The sequence below is a fragment of the Pleurodeles waltl genome, chromosome 4_1, assembly GCF_031143425.1.
Source record: "Pleurodeles waltl isolate 20211129_DDA chromosome 4_1, aPleWal1.hap1.20221129, whole genome shotgun sequence".
Lineage (NCBI taxonomy): Eukaryota > Metazoa > Chordata > Amphibia > Caudata > Salamandridae > Pleurodeles > Pleurodeles waltl.
Genome location: NC_090442.1, coordinates 227,767,604 through 227,788,131, shown reverse-complemented (window position 1 = coordinate 227,788,131; position 20,528 = coordinate 227,767,604). Strand labels below are relative to the sequence as shown.

The 20,528-nt window shown below is 41.8% G+C and overlaps 1 protein-coding gene across 2 annotated transcripts in view; it reads right to left on the bottom strand.

Moving 5' to 3' along the window:
• FAR2 (fatty acyl-CoA reductase 2) overlaps positions 1 to 20,528 on the bottom strand; it is a 357,779-nt gene that overhangs the window by 252,041 nt on the left and 85,210 nt on the right. The window contains exon 1 of one of the 2 annotated variants that reach the window (XM_069228183.1): positions 2,597 to 2,719. The exons of the other annotated variant lie outside the window; for it this stretch is intronic. The gene's annotated coding sequence lies outside the window, so the exon portion shown is untranslated. Of the gene's footprint in view, positions 1 to 2,596; positions 2,720 to 20,528 lie in introns of those variants that run through there. 2 annotated transcript variants of the gene reach the window in all.

Here is a 20,528-nt window from a genome sequence, read left to right as displayed (position 1 = left end):
GCATTGCTCATGCCAGGTGCATGGGCAGTGCAGGGCCCCCCCTGGGGCACCCAGGCTACTGCCATGAAACCGCCGGCGGAAGAGGGAGTCGTAATCCCCAGGGCAGCGCTGCCCTGGCAGATTAGGACCACCAGCACCCCCACATCATCCGGTGGAAGAAAAGTGGCATTGCTGGCGGTCCGACAGTGGCGCTACAGCCGCGGTCATAATGTGACGGTTGACATAGATACATATGGTCATCAAATCTTACTTCATGTTAAAAAAAACCTGGATAGTAACTGAAACAACCAACGGTTAAAGTTATATTACAGTTATGTATGGTAATAATATCTTACTTTACATTATAAAAAACTTCAGAAATTCACTGAAAAAACAAACTTTAAAGTGATATTATAGTTAGGTCAAAATGTCAGTTTAAATCCAACATTTTAAACTAAACAAATTCTGAGATTCACCGGTTAGAGTTAAATCAAGAAACCATAACTTTTGCCCTTGCCATGCACTGCTTATAACCTCAATTATTACAACACTCATGACAAGGTCTACGACCTCATTGATAACATCACTGATGACAACTGAAATTACATCATTGATGACTACATTGTGCATTGTATAGGCTCTGACCCCTAATGGACCAATTTGCATTCTCTTGCAACCACTAGTACATTTTTATGGCCTTCTAATATCTAATCACCACCTTGCATTACTCTGCGCCAGGGAGTCATGCCATAGGTGGAGCATGGGTGTTCCCAACCCAAGACTGCTTTCACCATTATGTGCAAAATATCAATGGACTGGGATGGTTGTCAAAAACTGAATAACGTAGGTATTGTACATTTAGGACAATTCTTTCATGAAGGGACATTGCTTTCTTTCATGCAGCTACAATAGAAGTTTCATGTACCCAAATCTGCCTTTTTTAAATACCTTCAAGTGCAAGATTTTCTTAGTGACTTCAGGATATGAGCTGTAAGCACCTTCCTTAACTGACTTAGACTTGATGATCAAGAAACTAAAGCTGTATACTGGAGTGATTAGGTGAGCAAACATTATGCAACGGTCATTGGAGTTGGGCACACATCCCAGTCTTTGCAAAAGTCAACATTATAAGATGCTTTTTAGATTTTCCTTGACTCCAGCCAGGCTGTTTAAATGGAGATGTAGTAACAACTCTAAATGTCAACTGTGAGCACGAGGAAGTGGCCAGATTTATAAGTTTGTGGTGTGTCACACTCTCCAAGAGTTTTAGAGGCAGGTATGTATAAACTTAGCCCTATATCTCACAATAAAATCAATCCCTTTTATTGTCCTATCAAATAATAACTAAGCTTAGGTTTGATAAGTCAACCCCTACAACTTAATCCCGCCTTGTATTTGTTGTTATCATAGTAGCGAGACCTCCTGCATTCTAGCAGTTGTGGGCAAAATATGTGGAGTGTTATTAGTTGGAGGACACAGTCTATCAGTCAAACGGTACGGCTAAACAAAAAACGTTCCAAATTACTTGGGGTACTCTAGTTCACTGGGTAGAATTCAATATGGTATAATGAAATGTGATTGGTCCTTGTTTTCATAATTGGGGTCATGCTGCTTATTGCATGTTGATATTCTCATGATTTAAAAAAAGTAACGCCCTATCATGTGGAAGAACCTTTGTCCAGAATGGCGGAAAACTCTGGACTTCTATCCTTAGACTCTAATGGAATTAGGCCAATACTATCAATATTTCACGTATGCAATGCTGCAAGCCACTTTGCTGCGCTGCGTAAAAGGGAGAGGGCAGGAATACGTCATATTTAATATTATACAATGCATTCCTGCTCTCTGCCTGTGCTGGTGCACGAACTGCTGACTAGCACAAATGCAGGCACCCTTGCACCATGGTGCAACAGTGCCTGTGCTGTAGGCAGGATTGTTTTGAGCAGAAAGGGGCACCTTCCTGCCCAAAAACAATAAACAATTCTCTGAGGCATTTTCCTCTTCTTAAGTGTGCTGCAGAGTGCAACACACTAAAAAAGAGGAAACAACAAGGAGAAATCAAGATATTTCTCTCCGTTGCACCTCTGGTGGGGAGATGTACAATTTTGATGTATTTCCAGGTTTACCACTATTCATAAATCTGGGAATGTCAAAATGCATGAGTGGATGTGCTTGTGTTCTTACTCAAGAAGGACTTGGGATGACTTTTCAGGCTGGAATGTTCCTATTGGGGCAGGTTCAATACTGATTTGCATATGGCTGGGTCTAAACTGAGGTGGCATGGTGTGGAAAATAATAATGGACTGGGATGCGGTCCACATAATTACCATTACCTGAGAGTAATTCAAGCAATTCATCCATCACTTTTTTGTATACTTCAGTTTGACAAACAAGAGGCAAGAGTCATTTATAAAGTAAATGAATATTATAATCGTATTAAAATATCTATTATTTGATTGAATAATTTTCGTATTCAAGGTGAGCACTGACATCGTCATACAAGTGTAAAAACAATACAACTGTTTTCCCTCTACTTTGCCAAAATATATAACATCTTGGTCACTAGACAGACTATCAAGATGATCAACTTGCTGTTTTGAAGCAGTCAGAAAGTTACCTTTGCTCTTGTTTCACTCTCCTGGGTTTGCACCCTTCAAATTCAGGCAACTAGATGGTTAGGCATTCCGTTCAAGTTGCCAGATTCTACATCACTCTTTCTGCCTTCTTGACTCTCTCCCCGTGACCCAGGATTCCTGGTTGATCACCCTGTGTCAGTGATACAACTGCATCAAAAGGATGTCCTTAGTCTGAACTGCAAAACACAGCATATAATGACAAAGACAAATGACTGTCTCCCCTTCCATCCCACATCATTCCCTGATGTCAATAGAAATGCCAAACCAGAACTTAAAGTAGCCACCCTAGAAGCAGTGGTGTAACAAACTTTGAGGGGCCCCTTGCAAAGAGCATGGAGGGACCGCCTCCGACCCCCAGCAGGAGCTCCAAGGCCAGGGGCCTGCCATATGTGCACAACACTGGCTGTGCTGAGGGGGCCCCCTGGAGCTCAGGTCTCTCTCACACCAGGGGCCCCTTGCAAATGGCATGGAGGGACCACCTCCGACCCCCAGCATGAGCTCCAAGGCCAGGGGCCTGCCGTATGTGCACAACACTGGCTGTGCTGAGGGGGTCCCTCTGGAGCTCAGGTCTCTCTCACACCGCAGGTTTTGCTGGGCCAATGCTATGCCACTGTATAGAAGAGAGGAGATGAAGATTAACTACTGACTTGGGGACTTTGGTTCAAATCCTGCCCCCACACTTGACTAAAAATTGTATAATACTGGGGCAATAAACTTCAAATGCCTAAAATTCTAAGTATCCGAGAAATATAATGCCATTGTAAAATGCAAATGTTTAAATCTACAATTAGTGTACATTGCTCTTTTTTAGGTCGCAGCCTATCAGACAGCGCAGATGTCTGCTTTGCTAAAGGCATCTTTGGGACTTTCAGAAAGTTGACCTAGGAATGCATTCTGCCCGTTGATTACCATTGGCTTTGTGGTTTGGAAATCACATTTTCTGGCTTTCTATTTGATGGTTTTATTTGCTTTAGGCTCTCCAGGTTCATTTTCTTCATCCCATTGCCTAATCCGTGTTTACTGCATTCTTCCACAAACTCCCTTTCTGTAAAGAGGCCTTTAAATCTTGTTCTTATCTTGCCACATTTGCTCTGCATTCAAAGACCAAATGTCAGGTGCTGTCTTCCAAGGGTGCTTGTTAACATTTCTTTCTCTGACTTCAAACTGAGAGGATTTATGTGACAATCTTGCTGGATACTGGGGTTAGGAAAGAGATTTTGATCTAGCACACAGCAACATTTAAATGAACTGTGTAACTATTTCATAACATATCAGAATTAGGAACACAAATGAAACACATTTTTTGTTATTTCTGAAGTGTGCTGGAAACAAATACTTTAATATAATCAAAACAAATCATTGCACTGAGTGGTGCAATTTCCACACATTTCCGTTTGTGCACTGTATAGTTTTATTAGTAAGTATGTCTGTACAAATGTAATGGTAATTTCAATTGAAAATGTGTTGTTTGTAATGGCAGTACAACACCATCCGATGCATGCTCTGTTCATGCCACTGCACTCTCCTCTGCACCACTCTACACTACTGCACTCTTCTGTGCACCACTCCACTTTACACCACTCCATGCCACTGCACTGTACACTCCACTATAGGCTATGGCACTCTGTGCAACTTCATGCCATGCCTCTCTACTCTACCCTGTACCACTCTCCTCTATGCCAATGCACTCATTGCCACTCTACTCAACATAACTGCACTCTTTGCTACTGCACTCTACATCACTCTAGTCTAGACCACACCAGTCTACTCTGCACAACTCCACTCTATGCCACTCTGCAACACTGAACTCCACGCCACTGTACTCTATGCCAATGCGCTTTACTCTGTAACACTCAACTCTATGGCCTAGGACTCTATGCCAATTCACTGTACATTACTCTAATCTATTGTGTACCACTGCACTTTACACTACTTTACTCTACACCATTACTCTACGCCACTCTAGGCAACTGCACTCTACCCTGAACCACTCCACGCCACTTCACTCTACTCTGAAAAAATCTACTCTATGCCACTATGCTATACTCTGCGCCACTCCACTCTGTCACTGCACTCTACGCCAATCTACTCTGAAGCACTGCACTCTATGCCACTCCACTCTACATCTCTATGCCACTGCCCTCTATGCCACTCTACTCCACTCTGTGCCACTGTACTCTATGGCAATATACTCTACTCTGCACTCTAAACCACTGGCCTCTATGCCATTAGACTCTACTCTGCACCATTACCCGCAGCATAACTCCACTCTGCACCACTCTACACCACTGCACTATATGCCACTCTACTCTGCGCCACTCTACTCTGTGCTATTCTACTCTGCATCACTCGACTCTGCACCACTGCACTCTACTATGCACCACTCTAATCTACACCACTGCACTCTATGATACTTCATTGCATGCTGCTGAATTAAATGGCACTGCACTCAATTCCACTATACTCTGCAACACTCTACACCAATGCACTATACACCAGTCCATTCTACTCTATGCCACTCCAGTGTATGCTACTCAATGCTACTCCACACTATGCCACTCTAATACACAACACTCTGTCACTCCACTCTACAGCACTCTATTCCACTCTTTGCCATTCCACTCTATGACAGTCCACGCAACTCTCCTCTATGCCACTAACCTTTAGCCATACTGACCAGCAGCCACGCTGGTGTACAACATAGCTAAAACACACTGGCAAAGCCAATAGCTCTCACAAAGGCAAGACCTATTGGCTTTGCCAATGCTTGTTTTTTTGGCAGTTTTGTATAACTGAACTTCGAAGGTATTGGAGCACTTTATATGAGCACCAGTTACATTACATAAGGTCATAGTTATTTTATTCCCTTGGGGTGGGGGGGGGGGGCAGGGTTGAAGGTTGAAAGATTTGTCCAGAATCACAGGATGCTGAGGCAAGGGGGAGACTGGAACCTTGTTCCCCAGTTGGAAAGTCTGGAATGCCACATCCTCTCCTATCTGATGCTGTAAATCGTGCTTTCGTCCCAAGGGTCATATTGTTGTTGAATAACAGATTTATTTTATTGTTACCCACCTCAATGGTTCACTGCTTGCATTTCCTTTTCACACTTTGTGTGATACAACCAAAAATAATGCAAACTGAAACTAATAATTCTTCTTCTAGGTTTAGCAAACATTCAAACAAAGGAAAATGTAATTAGGCCTTTATGAAAAAAAAAGTTAATCTAAAATAAACGCCATCTTTGAAAGAATACATTATTTTTTCCTCTTTTTCAAAAAAATAATTGCATTCTTCCGGTCCATGTGATGTTACTTATGAAAGCAAGGGAAGGCTTTGCAGCACCTTGCTTTAATTCCACGTCTCACTATGTTTTCATCATACTGATCTCAGCTTTAGCTCAGCAGGTTCACATGCGGTTCCACACCTTAGCCAATATTTTAATACCTCATGTTGTCTTTTCTACAATCGGTGTGTAAAATGGCATTGGTGTCGTTTCCGAAAATCAAGCAAACAACTTTTTTTACCTTTGTAAGTGATAGGAGGTTAAGTTACTCCATTTGCACCATACTGGTGTTTTAAAGAGTACGGTTCATTGAGATCAGATTTCCTAAGAATTAGTTAGGATTCATCAACTGCAAAGTGAGATAGAAAGAATAGTCATTTCAGCCTTTTCTAATGAGACCAGATTGGAGCTACGGGAAATAGCCTTAAGTTGTGGGATCTATTGCACTTTAAAGGAAGGGTCGGGCGAGCTAGGACAGTGAGAGAACAGAAATGCCCCTTACAACTCCAGAAGGAGTGCCTTTCCTGGAAACTTTTTCCCCAGGTCCAGCATGCATACAAATTCCAGACATTGGATGTTGTTTGCTATGGTGAACACATTTATATATGTACAGCTGCAGTCTTGAAGATAATCTTTAAACAACCAAAAGCAAGAAGATTTCTCTCCTGTGTATAATTGAGACTAGTAGGCAAATGGAAAATGTTGTTTTCCAAAGAACAGACCTACATCTGGACTGGAAGGTTGCATGGAGAGTGTGACATACTCCCAACCCTTGCCCGTTGAAGTAAACAATTTCAGTGACATGATCCATGATGACTTAAAACTTAAACATGTTTCCCCATAGCAGATGGGGGACAGTATTCATGCACAGAAGGAAGGCCTTGAACTTCAGACTGTTGATATACAGATCTTGGTGAATCCAGAAGCCATGACTCTGGTTGGCCTCCAGATAAGCACACCCGTTGGACTGAGAAGACTCACTGGTTAGTGTGACACTAAGTCTTAGACTCTAAAATTAAGTCTTAGACTCTGAAATTAAGCGCTTTCATGAAGTTGGACTCGGCAGTCTATCAATTAAGGGACTGTAAAACACTTGGCTGGAAATCAGCAATCCATAGACCTGAGAATTGAGACCAATGCCAGATCTGATAAATGCGGAACAACCATCTGAAGGAAGACCAAGACAAGGACTTGTTTGCCGGAAGACATTAGACCCAAGTGGCTCTAGAACCACTGTGCCAAATAATGGGATGGCTTTAAAAACGTGCCTTCATCTGCTTTAAGTATATAATCCCTTTCAGAGGTTTGAATGCTATTCCTACAGAGGAGATTGACATAGCTCTGACTAACTGAAGTATCTGATATGATTGCAGAAGGGAAGTTTATTTATGGTTGAAAGAACATTCCAGGTTGAGGAGAGGCTTGCAAACAGTGCAAGGCTCTCTAGATAAGCAGTCGGAGACTGAGCAATGTTTTGCCAAAGGTCTAAGTAAGGGTTTCGATTAACCCCCTCAAGAATATTATGAAGTATAGATACTGAGAGGATCTTCATTAAGATTATCAGATTGCAAATCATTTTAACTGGTAGATGTCTGGTTTGATGCAGCCATAAAAATAAGAAACTGATGATGGTGAGCGAGTTAAGCATGCATTCTTGAGCTCCAAAGACTTTGTCCAGTCCTTAATTTGTATGGCCTTCGAGCTCCGATTCAGAGTGACAAAGGTAACATTCTCTACTAGAAAATAATAGTTTGGTCCTAAAAATCTAATGTAGCCCAGTCTCATTTGAGGCAAAATAAACCTGGTACTGAAACTGAGACTCTTTTCACTCTCCATAAACAGTTCTATTATTGTCAGCAGGAAAGGTTTTTGGATTTGTCTGTGAAGACCACAAGAGACTTTCTGAAATCTTGGACTTAATAAAGGCGCAGTGCATAGACTTCCATAATGAATCGAAGAAACCAGTAGTCCAGAGCTTGTGCTGAATGATGAAGTAAAAAAGGATAAAGCTCCTCTGAATGTGCTCTTCTGTTTCCAGACAATGTGTAAGAAACAGTTAAGTTAGTGCAGTGAAATTAAGCACATCAGTAAGGAGCTTGTGTTGTCTTGGAAACACATCATTTAAGCAGTGTAGGTTAGTTGTTATCAATGTTAATTCTGTGTTTGTGAATGTATGGGCACCACAGTTTTTTTGCTTCCTTTTTTCAAACAGCAAGAGTACAATAAATAAATGTTTTACGATATACTGCTAAGGATCGAAGGTTTTCAGTATAAAATGTTTAGAAAGAATGAGCTTGAAAAGCTGATCTTCACATTAATGTTTAAATGGTAGCTATCTGTTCTACTGAGGAACCTGCTTGTTCACAGTACCTGTCAGACCCTGCTCCCACTCCCTCCCTGTGTCATGCCATGCTGAGACAGCTGGCATGAGAAATGCAGCTCTGACCCACCATCCCTGCCCCAGACCGCGGTGCAGTTTACAACATTTTCAGGCCCATTGAAAAGGCCTGGTTAAACTTTGTCCTCCCTTTTGGAACGCTGGTGGACATCTTGGATCTGGGCATGGCCCCACAATTAAAAGAGACCATACCCTGCTTTAACTGCCAGTGGACCCAGGTGTGGCTCTAAAATAAAAGGAGACCATACCATGCTTCAAATTCTATTTATTGAGTCTCCATCTAAGGAAGTAGCAGTGCTCCTTGAGAGAGGAGACACAAGTTTTTAAGTGCTTAGGGTAAGCTTCACTTGAGGAAAATGTATTTTGTCTTAGAAAAACTCAGAAGTCAAAGACTTAGGGGCATATTTAAGAAAAGTGGCACTGCACACAGTGCAGCACCACTTTTCTTGCACCCCTTAGCGCCCCCCTAATGCCACCTACTGTGCACCGTATTTAAAACACGGCGCACCATGGCGGTAGTTAGGGGACTTGCGTCATAATTTTTGACACTAGTCTAGAGCTAGTCTGAGTGTTAAAAGTGCAGAAAAAAATTAGATTAGATTTCTTTGTGCCATGTTTTGGCCCCCCCTAATGGAGGAACGCCCACTTTGCATACATTATGCCTGGCAAAGGTATAATGTATCTCAAACGGTTACAAAGTGACGCAATGCATTCATTGCTCCACTTTGTAAACATGGCGCTGGGATTTTGGCCTCGTTGGGCCACATTAGCTTAAAAAAATTATGCTAATCTGGCGCAATGAGGAGCAAGGGGCTCTTAAATATGCCCCTAAGTGAGATGTTCATAGAGAGAAAAAAAGGCTTTCTTTTGAAAAAATGAAAGGACATTGTTTAAGGTAGTGAATGATACTACATGGACGGCAAATCTGAGATTTTGTTTCTGAATTCTTAGATTCAAAGACTTTATTTCAATGAGGGAAGAAAAAGTCAAAACAGTTTGAGTGAATGCCATTCTTAAAAGATCAAAAGATAACCTTGGAAAGCGAATCACAAGAACCAAAGATTGAACAGTCTGAATACAAGTAGAAAATAAATATTTTATTTAGAGTTTTTTAATATAGAGAAGCACTCACTGACTCAGTGCCACACTTGAAACTGCAGATCATTTAAAGAATCCCAAAGTAAAAATGTAATTCAGAAGGTTTGGCAAAAGTCTAAGCAGGTATTATGATTCTTCGTTTAGGTGAGAGTTTGGTATGCGCAATGGAAGCATGAGTGACGAGCTCACTGAGGTAATGGATTATGGCTATGTAGTCTGGCTACTCATATTTTACAGATTTTTATCTAAACAGGTCTGCTCCGACTCATTCCTCCTTCCATCACCACACCGGGAAAAGGGCAGAACATTCTTTCTCTACTATTGGTCTTGAGGTCCATAAATGAGGTAGGAGAGATCTTTAAGTGTATCATACTCATAAATTTGAGAACATATTCCAAAAGACCACTCTCTGTGTCTTCACCTTCAAGAGGACCTGCTCTCCAGTGTTCCCTTTCTAACCCCATCCGCCCATACTTCGAGCCAGATCATCTTGTGATTGTACCCAAAGCCGCTGCAGCAAGGTACAGCCGGCGGGTGATTGCATTTTGCTCTGTGTGAGTATTGGCAGGCTCTGATGGTATCTGTGGTCTCCTGCAGCAAGTGTTGTGATGTCACTGTTTAACTGTATTCATTTATTATAGGAAAGTAGCCATGTCATTTGTGTATTACATGTGAGGCCTCAATCCCTGCACAAAAGCCCCTCTGTAATTTCTTGTGACATCTCTACTTGCCTACAATAAAGAAACGAGGTAACTGCTCAACTCTAATATGTTAATACTGTTGACTTCTGACACAGTGCTTGCTGCCACAGCCAGTAGCTGGGTTGAAAGACAGGCTATGCAGTATAATTACAGCCTCAGTTTAAACAAGGAAACAGGAACTGGCTTTTCCTTCTTCTGATGTATTTAAAAAAAAAGAAAATGTGATCATCAGAAAAGAGTTATTTATGGCAACATGTTTATTTTTTCAATGCTACAGGTCATTACAGGAAAGATAGAATCTCTGCATGTTTTTACACAAGCTGAGCCACAGCATACCTTAACCTACATTAATCTGTTTCTAATTTCTTGCTTGCAAACAGCAACTGCGTCTTGGTATATTTATTTCACAATACAGATTCTGATTTTATTCTTCTTGTGAACGATTTAAATAGGTTGTGGGAAGGGTAGTGGTAACACCATATATTATAAGGAATAAAGTACCATCTGCCATACTTTATAAGGAAATTGCAAGTCACCTCAGAGCTTCATTACCTTATAGATGAACTCAGCCTTCAGCCCTCTTCCTCTCCATGATCATGGAGCTCCTCGGTGACTTGCAAAATCCTTATTATGTATATAAGGAGTACTGTATCCCATACATTACAGGTGAAAAACAATATCTCAACTAGGTACCAATAAGAAAATTAGAGCTGTGTTATAAAACAATATGCAACTCACAAGCAAATTTCACAAAAAAGCTGTGTGATCAGGCAAGATACTTTCAGTAATGTAGTCTTTGATGATTTCCTGATGTGATAATATTTTGGCCAGATCTGTATTTGCCTTGTGATTGCACTGCATTTCTTCAAAATGTACACCCTCAAATAACAATAATTTGCCCTGATTATGACTGCCACCAGCTCATTACTTCAACGTTCTGTTATGCCCAATTTGGCTAACACTAGACTCAGAATATTATATATATATCTAACCGAAGTAATGGTCACATTGAAGTAAAAGTCAAGTAGAGTTTTGTGTAGTTAAAGTCATGGGGTTTGAGTTACTGCCATCCATTTATCTCTAGATTGTCTTCAAACGTTACTGCTACTATAAGCAGATGAATTAAAAGGGATCCCAAACTTTATTTATTAAACCTTCTATATTTTCACACAGACCTATCTGAGCTATCATTTCTATTTGTGCCAACTTTCCAGTTTATTATGCTGTTTTTTATGTACTGAGTCACTCCCTGTTGAAAACACTGGTACCTCAAAACCATTGTCTATATTAGTTTCGAAATACTTGGACATGGGAGATGTCCCAAGAGGACACCTCTCTGTGTTGAACTTGTTCCATAAAGGAATGCTTGTCATATATGGAGACATGCAAGTGATCCCTTCCAGAGCAGGAGCGTAGCAGCTGTATAGTAGAGGAACATCAGAATGTTTAGCCACAGGGCTTAGAAAAGTTTTAGTACATTCATTAGAACTTTGAAAGTTCTACTGTAGGCCCAGGTGAAATTTCTGTTACAAAGACATAATCTTGCATCATTTTGGCACTTTTGTATTACCTTTGTTATGCTAAATTCCTGAAATTACTCTATAACACCAAGTCCCATAATTATGCGCCATTCACAGCAAATATTTAGCACAAGTGTGTGAGAATGGGAACAGACTGAATGACCAGAATGTGAGCAGCTCATGCTTGCAGTGCTTGTGTTGCACTCACTGTCCAAAATGGATGCTGTAGTGTCTTAAAACTGTACGTGTTAGGACCCTGTGACTAGGGGCAGACTTTGGAAGGAAATTCCGTAAGTAATCTGGGAGGTGTCAAGGTGTGATCTTAACAATTATTGGAATATTGAGAGTTCAGATACAAGTTGTACGCTGATGAGTAAAGACATTAATTACAAGTTCCGTGTGTGGTGCGTTCTTGTCTATGCAATGGGGCTGTGGAGGACGCAACAAATGGTGATGAGTAGGTGATACGTGCCTTGAAGAAACAGAAACTGATAGTTTGCAAAAACTGTCATGTGTGTCCCAGCTGAAACAGAGAAGCCTGCGGTTGGTGTATGTGGAGTGCAAGCGTCACTCCAACCCTTATGATGTCTCATGGAGAAGTTGAAGGCATGACAAGGGAGCACCATCAGAAAAGCCCCCCAACACTTGGTGGTAAGGCTGAGAAAAAAAGAAGGTGCTGCACCACAACACCGAGCCATCAGCCATGCACAGACAACACTAAAGGCAGTGCCAACTAGGTACAACCTAAAATGCAGTGACAATCAGAGATACTGCTAGAAGGCAGTGATAACCAGGTACAATGTCAAAGGAAGCGACAGCCAGATACAACGCTAGAAGGCAGAGATATCCAGGTACAAGAAGTGAACTTACTTACCAGTCATATGACCTTAAACTCGGGTGAGGTATCTCCGGAGCAAACACAGGTGTTGTGCTTGTAAAGATGTTGGTCACCATAGGAACCATCGAAGCCACATTTGGAATTGTGAATTTTTTCAGTGGCAGCCACAGAAGTATGGAGTACAGTGCTGCCGTTTTCTAAAACCTCTGCTGCCATTCAATACCACCTAAAAACAGAATATTGGAACCAGATGGACCACGTGGATCAAAACTTTCAATGATTTCATAGATGTTCTGGAAGAAGCAAGTGATAAGAAAATTATTAAATACTTAATGAATCTCGCTGGTGAAGAGGGAAAGAAGTAATAAAGGAAGTCTCACAGATTGAGACAACAAATCAAAGAAGCATTGTGAGCCAAGTTTAAATCCAATGCCAATTTTGACTGTGAAAGGTACATTTTCAATCAAGCAAGAAGAGTTGGTGAAACAATGGATGAGTTTGCAGTTTTTGATGAGCACATCAAGTCTTTCAACAAACTTAGTGAATTTAATGATGAAGAAGCCATGCGTACAGTCATTGATGGTTGTTTGTCAGACTCATTCAGAAGATGCAAGTTGTGAGAAACACAGTCTAGAAAAGGTATTAATGGCTGCTAGAGCAGAGGAATGAGCTGATCGACAAGCTGCCAATATGGAAGCAGGGGCAGCAAAAGGTGAATCAGCATTGGACATGAAGAGTAGACACCAGGGCCAAGCAGATGCCTGTAAGTAGACATCCTTACAGAAAAGCTCTCTTTCTGATTTGGATTCTCATTTCCACATGAGAGTTAATGTTCAGCCATCAGACAAATGTGTAAAGAGTGTGTGGAAGGGAGAGCTACTTTATAACCGTTTACAAAGTGAAGAGGAAATCAAGTGTGTTTTGGCAGGAAGAGAAGATGGATGCCAGAATGCTCCTGAAGTAGTCTCGCCACACCCAGAGAGGTAAAAAATGACTGCAACTGCAACAGGTCGAAAAAATGACTGCAACTGCAACAGGTCCTGCAAACGTTCCTGGAAGTCACCATTGAGCAACAGTGAAGAGAGTGAATGTGCAATGGTCATAGGTAAAAAAAAAAAAAAACGACATGGACAAGTGGGCCTTGTCACTTGCGTGGTACTCGAAAGAAGGCAAAAACAATTGAGCTGAGAAAGCAAAAGAACTCATATGGCTATTGCCCGAAAATCAAACTGAAAGGCAACAGTTGCTCAGTAACGTTTGTAACCGATAGTGGTGCATCAATCAACATCTTGCCAGTTGAACAATTTCAGTGTCTACTGCCTGTACCACGACTCAAACTGTCAAGTATGAAGGTATACATATGGGCTGCTTCCAAACTGTTGGCGAGTCAAGGATCATTCATAGCGACCCTGTGGCATAAGAAGAAGTCTGTGCAGGTCCCAATTCACGTCCTTCAAGGTACTCCATCTAGTACATGCATACTTAGCTTTACAACCGCTGTTGACATGAGGCTGATATCCATCAAATACAACTTAAATATACAACATGAGATTGTGAGTCAGTTCCAGTCACTGTTTCATGGTCTAGGAAGGCTCAAAACATTGAAGATGCAACTCCATATTAATGAAGAAATCAGGCCTGTTATACAGTGACAGTGCAGGATAGCATTTCACCTACAATAAGCGGTTGAGAAGGAGCTAGAAGCTTTGCTGAAATATGACATTATTGAGCGCTCTACAGGGCCTACACCATGGGTGTCGCCCATTGATGTAGTGCCAAAAAAGGACAGTGGAGGTGCAATGCGCATCTGCATGGATATGTGCCAAGCCAACAAACCAATCAAGAGAGAGAGACATCCTGGTCCACGCATCGCGGATATGATCATTCAGTTGAATGGAGTCAACGTTTTCCTCATCTTGACCTGAACAAGAGCTACCATCAGCTTGAACTGAAAGTGAACTGCAGGTACATTACCGCATTTTCAACTCATGTTGGTTTATTTAGATACAAAGATTAAGCTTTATAGTGTCCTCTGCTGCAGAAATATTCCAAGATATTATACGTAGGATTATTCAGCTTGTGACACATGCCTTCAATTACAGTGATGATATACTGGTCTTTTTCTGCAACACAAAAGGAGCATGATGAAGCCTTCAAACAAGTGTGTCAATTACAGATGCAGGCCTCACCTTTAATGCTGAAAAGTGCGAATTCCACAAAACAAAACTCAAGTTCGGTGGACATGTATTTTCTGATGGAGGCATGACTCCTAATCCTGACAAACTATGAGCAATATCAGCCACTAGTCCTCCACAAGATGTCACAATAGTACGGTCTTTCTTGGGCATGGCCAGCTATTGTTCAAGGCACATTTGTGACTTTGCCACAGTCAGTGCCCACTTGCGAGACCTGATAAAACAAAATGACCAGTTGCAAAGGTCTGCTGAAGGTGACCATAGTTTCAAGAATATAAAACATGCCATTGAAAATATGACTGAGATGGCTTACTTTGATCCTAAACTACACACTGAGATCATTGTTGCTGCGAGCCCGGTGGGGTTGGGAGCAGGATGTTTGGAGACGCATTGTGGCATACACCAGTCGAAATCTGTCTGACACACAACGTGACTATTCCCAGTCAGAAAAGGAGAGCCTGGCGGTGGTGTGGGCCTGTGAACATTTTCATGTACTTCTGTATGGAAAACATTTCATGATTGTTACTGTTCCCCAGGCGTTACTCACCAATTTTGGCAATCCATAAGCCAAGATGCCCTCTTGCATCAAGAGGTGGGGGTTGCGTCCACAAGAGTATGACTATACCATTATGCACAAGCCAGGCAAAAATCTAAATCCTGCTGATTATTTCTCACAAGTACCCCGACAGCAGCACAGTTCAACATTGAAGACTACTGAGAAATACATTAACTTCATCGTAAAGTCCAGCACATCTGCAGCTCTGTCCATTGAGCAGGTCATTTCTGCTACCAATGCTAATAATGACATGTTTACCCTTAAAGACAATATCGTAGGCCAGTCCTGGAAAAGGAGTGTTCGACCTTTAAGTGACGATGCTGAATTTAAAAAACAGTGCAATGTCCAAGATGAACTGTTAACCTGGATTGTCACACCTGCGAGTTTAAGACCGCAAGTTATTTAACTCGCCCATGAAGGACATTGTGGCCACCAAGAGGGCATTGAGGGATCACAGGTGTTTCCCTCGATTGGACGAGAAAGTGGAGCGAGAACTCAAGTGTCATTTATACTACTGCCTGTTCCCCAAGATGACCCAGAATTCCATGACACTGTTTGATCTCCCTGAGCATGAGTGGGAAAGAATTGCTATTGATTTCTTTGGGCCTCTGGCCAATGGACATCACCTTATGGTGATCATTGATGAGCATTCCCTGTTTCTTCTGGTAGAAGACATGTCATCCACAACCCACAACAAAGTCATTGAGCAGCTAGATAACATATTTGCAGTGTGGGACATACTGACATTCTCAAGCCTGACAATGGTCCACCATTCAACAGCAAGGAGTTCAAGGAGCTTCTAGCCGGTCTTAACATAAAACATAAGAAAAGTATACCTTTGTGGCCTCAAGCCAACGGTGTTGTGGAGTGATTTATAGGGACCCTAAGAAAGGTGATTCAACGTGCATCAATAGAGGGATTTGATCTGAGTCAGACATTGTGCCAAGCCCTCCGTGCTTATCAGCCAACCCCTCATTCCTATACAGGTGAGAGTCCTGCCACTCTGATGTTCGAGAGAGCCATGAGAATCAAACTACCACAGTGAGCCTGTGAGCAAAGCTTACATGATGATGTGATTTGTGCTACTGATGCTGCTCTGAAGCATCAGATGAAGATATATGTTGATCGACATCGTCAAACTCAAGAGAATGTGTTCGATAAGGATGGCTTGGTCCTCGTCAAACAAAAGCAAAAGACAGATCTTCGATTTGATGTTCAACCTTTAAAGTTGTAACATGAAAGGGACATATATTAATGGTGCATCTTCCAGGCAAATCCATCACAAGGGACTCATCTCACTTCAGGCATATGTCTTGTCAATCATCATTCCCTACAGATTCAGAAGAAATGTCCCTACCTGAAGACTTTGATCAAACATTAGACCCTGTATCCCTGGAGAGCCACTCCAGGTACAACTACCTCATACCACGTGTCTGGCTGAACTGTGCAAACACCTGGATGGCTGATTGAAGAAATATGATGTTGCTATTTGTTCTTTTCTTTTGTTTGTGTCTTTTTATTTAACAAAGGGGGAGATGTAGTGTCTTTGAATTGTAGATGTTAGGTCCCCGGGACTAGGGGTGAACTTATGAAGCAAATTATGTAATCGATCTGGGAGGTGTCAAGATGTGGGGTTAACGGTTATTTGAACATTGAGAGCTTTGTTACATGTTGTATGTTGATAAGTAAAGATGTTTATTATGAGCTGCATATGTGGTGTCTTCTTGTGCATGCTTCCAGGCTGGGGAGGACGCAACAGATACGAGGAGTCATTTTGCACTAAAACATAGTGCCAAATGGTAGTTTTACATTTTCTGACATATTTGTCAGTTAGGCTGTATTGACAGTCCATACTTACTGGTATCAGCCCTCCCTTGAAGTTCTTTTTCAAGAGAAAGCTGTCCATAACTTTTTATTCACCCAATAACAGAAGAAGCAGGATTAACATCATGTAATATTTGATCTACAATCACATCACAGGGTTAAACCATTGTTTCATCCTTATCTGAAGAGAAAGACAGAAAAAGTGACAACGAGAGAAAGCCGTGATGAAAAAGAACTAGCAAGAGTGAGATAACAGTGCAGGGAGTGTCTGGTGGGGAATAAAAGAGGCATGAGACAAAATCAAGTCTACACAACCTTGGTATTCAGCATCCCCAATATTTGTAGTGCTGGCCACAGGACTTTGGATTCCTGGGACTTCTCGTTTTATAAATTAAGCACTGGAGGTGCTGGGGGAAGGACAAGGAACGTAAACTATATAAAATAAAATGGCTCATACCCTCCTGTTTCTTTCATTTCTTGTTGCTGTTCAATCATGGACTAATAGCGTTATTGATATCTCATCCAAACAATAAGACTAGTTCTTGTCCCATGTACTGTATATGTAGTGAAAATCACCAAAGACGTTGACATTCTGTAATTTGCTGGTTACTTTGCACACAAATTTGCATTCTATGAATAATACTCACTTGGATAGAATGGCCGGAAGTCCACAAGAATCTTTTTTTCCTGACAGAACCATCATATATTTGATGTGAGGAACAAATTGCAATGTATGGGGTGGAAGGAATTTCATTGGATTCAGCCACCAATAAGTATGTTGGATATTTTGCATAATTTGATAATTTGCAACAATTCTACTGAACATTTCAGTGATTCAGTTTGAATTATCTTGCATAGCCCCATTAGAATGAGAGAATTGTAAAATAAAATATGTACATACAGTCAATTAATAAAGTCTGTAAATGAGACGGTGTTAGTCATCTCAAAATGGCCAATTCAGTTAATTGTTTTGTTGTCACTTAGGGACCCATGTTAGAGGAAGGCAGTAAAGAAAATCCCACTAAAGAATCAGTGAATCAAGCTACTGGGAATGGAATTGCTACCAATTTAAAGTTGTGCCATTTGGAGGGAATTCCTTTATTCTAACTCAGCTGAACTGCCACCATTTCTACAGAAGCAGTAGTAAAACCACCAAATAAGGTGGTGGAAAATCTGCCATGCCAAGAGCTGATAAAAACATGATATTAGCAAAGTATTCATCAATAATCTCTGTGATGAACACATTGAAAGTGCAACTGCACTGATTTAATTACAGTTCCTATAATGAATACAAATTCCTACTGATGTTCCATGTGATGGTGTGAAAGGATGGGTCTGACCATCTGGTCTGCCCTGATTTTTTTCACTTTTTGACCACCTGGGATTTGACCTTTTACTGTGAGGGAGCCTTCTACTCAGGGACTCCCCCACAGTAAACTCATGGTAATATGGACTGCGCGTCTGACCATCAGTGCCACCTTGCTAAGGAAAGGCTGCTGTGGCGCAGCAAGAGTAGGAGGCCCCGGGCTGGTTACATGTGGTCATGTGTGCACCCGTGTGTGCACCCTTGTCAGGGCTGCGCGGGGAGGGTTCCTGGTATGCAGACATCACGGAACAGGCCAGCTTCCGCGGCAGCACCTGGAGGTGCTGGCCGTGCGGGGAGCCGGCGGGAGCAGCCGGGGATGGGCTCCCTGAGCCGCTCTCCGACAATACTTACCTGACGGGGGTGCCCAGGTGGGACCGGACACCACCCCAATTAAGAGGGCAGCCGAGGGTGGGCTCCCCCGCACTGCCCAGGACACCAGGAAACGTGGCGCAAGGCTGCCAGAAAGGCATATCTTTACAGAAATGCAGCAGCTCTCCCCGGCACAGTGGGAGAGCCACTCATTTGTTATGCATATGGCTCATAAGATCCTTGCGAGAACCAAGTCCTCCAGAAGACAGTGCTCAGCTGGTGGTGGCCCCAGGAAGATGGGGCCACCACCAACCAAGTGCCCTTTGTCTAGGAGCTGCAGGAACAGTGCAGCATCCCCCCAACACCAAGTTTATGTCCCCCATCCTAGGTTGAAAGGGACAAAGGAAATATAACCCCCCAAGGGTTAAAAGCAAATGTAAAGCACCAGCATGTTAGAACTTTTGCTCTTGGCTTGTGTGACTACATCCTCTAGGAGTGCAGGTTGGTATTGGACCAGAACAATCAAGTGTATGATGTTACACCAGTGTAATCTAAAAGTAATCCACAACTATTTGTTTTTGTTTAAAGTATTTGAACATGTCTCTTGGTTTTTCTGGTATTGCTGGTTTGCATAATAAGACTGACACTCACTCTCCTGTACCATAATTATGCTTATTTGTGAGGCTTTGGTGTGTTCACTCTACATTACAGGCAAATCTTGCATTGTGATACCAGGGATTGTTTTGTCATGTGGGTGGTTGGATTATATTTCCCCTAGGGGGCATGAGAGATTACAATGCCATCCAAGAGTAATTCCATCAATTTGCGTATATTTGTAAATGGTTGCATAGTATTGAGTAGTGTGTGTGTGTAATAAATGCACTTTTACTTCATCAACAGAAAAAGCACAGACTGGACAATCATTTATTGAGTGCCATGCTTGCGTGCTTATGAATGAGGATTACTAGCCCACACCACCTCCCATGAGTAAGCCGTGGACTGCTCAGCAATGCTACCCTATGACAGTCAAGCGCTACAATGGGGTGTTTGGTTCCCTGTGGTGGTCGTGTGCTGATCCATTACTAGTACGGGCCACACAACTAATGACCCACCTTCCAACAGGTGGGGAATGTTAGAACTGACAGTTACCTTTGCAGGCCACCCATTAATAGGGAGAAATTAGACTACTGGCATCAACCATAACCAATATTCTACCCTCTGTTTTATCCATTGCCTGTAAATTAGCCTTCACTTAATTTCGGGGGAACAAATATGATAAAGTGCAGGATCTCAAAGTGCTTCTTAGGAACCTGTCGCTGGCACTGCTGAACTCCATGTATGCTGAGTACCTAGGCTGCTTAGTGTTGATTCTACCTCATGCCTCTTTCTTCCACCACCCTCCTCTTCATGAGTTTTTCTATCACTTGTGCTAGTTCCTTGTCAATCCTGCTTTTTTCCTCTGTCACTGTTTCCCTATACTTCTCTTAATCTTTCATTGTCCATCTTCTGCCTTTCACGTTCATGCTGTAGGTCAAAGTCTTTTAATGAATGTAAGAAACTGGATCATTATTTTGGGTGGGCAATTGCTCACAGCAAAGAGTAATTACAAACCTGTAAAGTTAAATACTTAGAATCACTAAATTAACCTGAGCTCAATCTCATGGTAGGTATGGCACAGAGAAGACAGCACTAACTCAGGGCAATGTATAGAGTATTTATGTAGTACAAAAACAGCAATGAAATTCCAAACTAAATTAAAAAATAGAGTATAATTTATTGAATAAAATGCTACCAAAAGGGCAAAAAAAACAAAAAGAGGAACCAA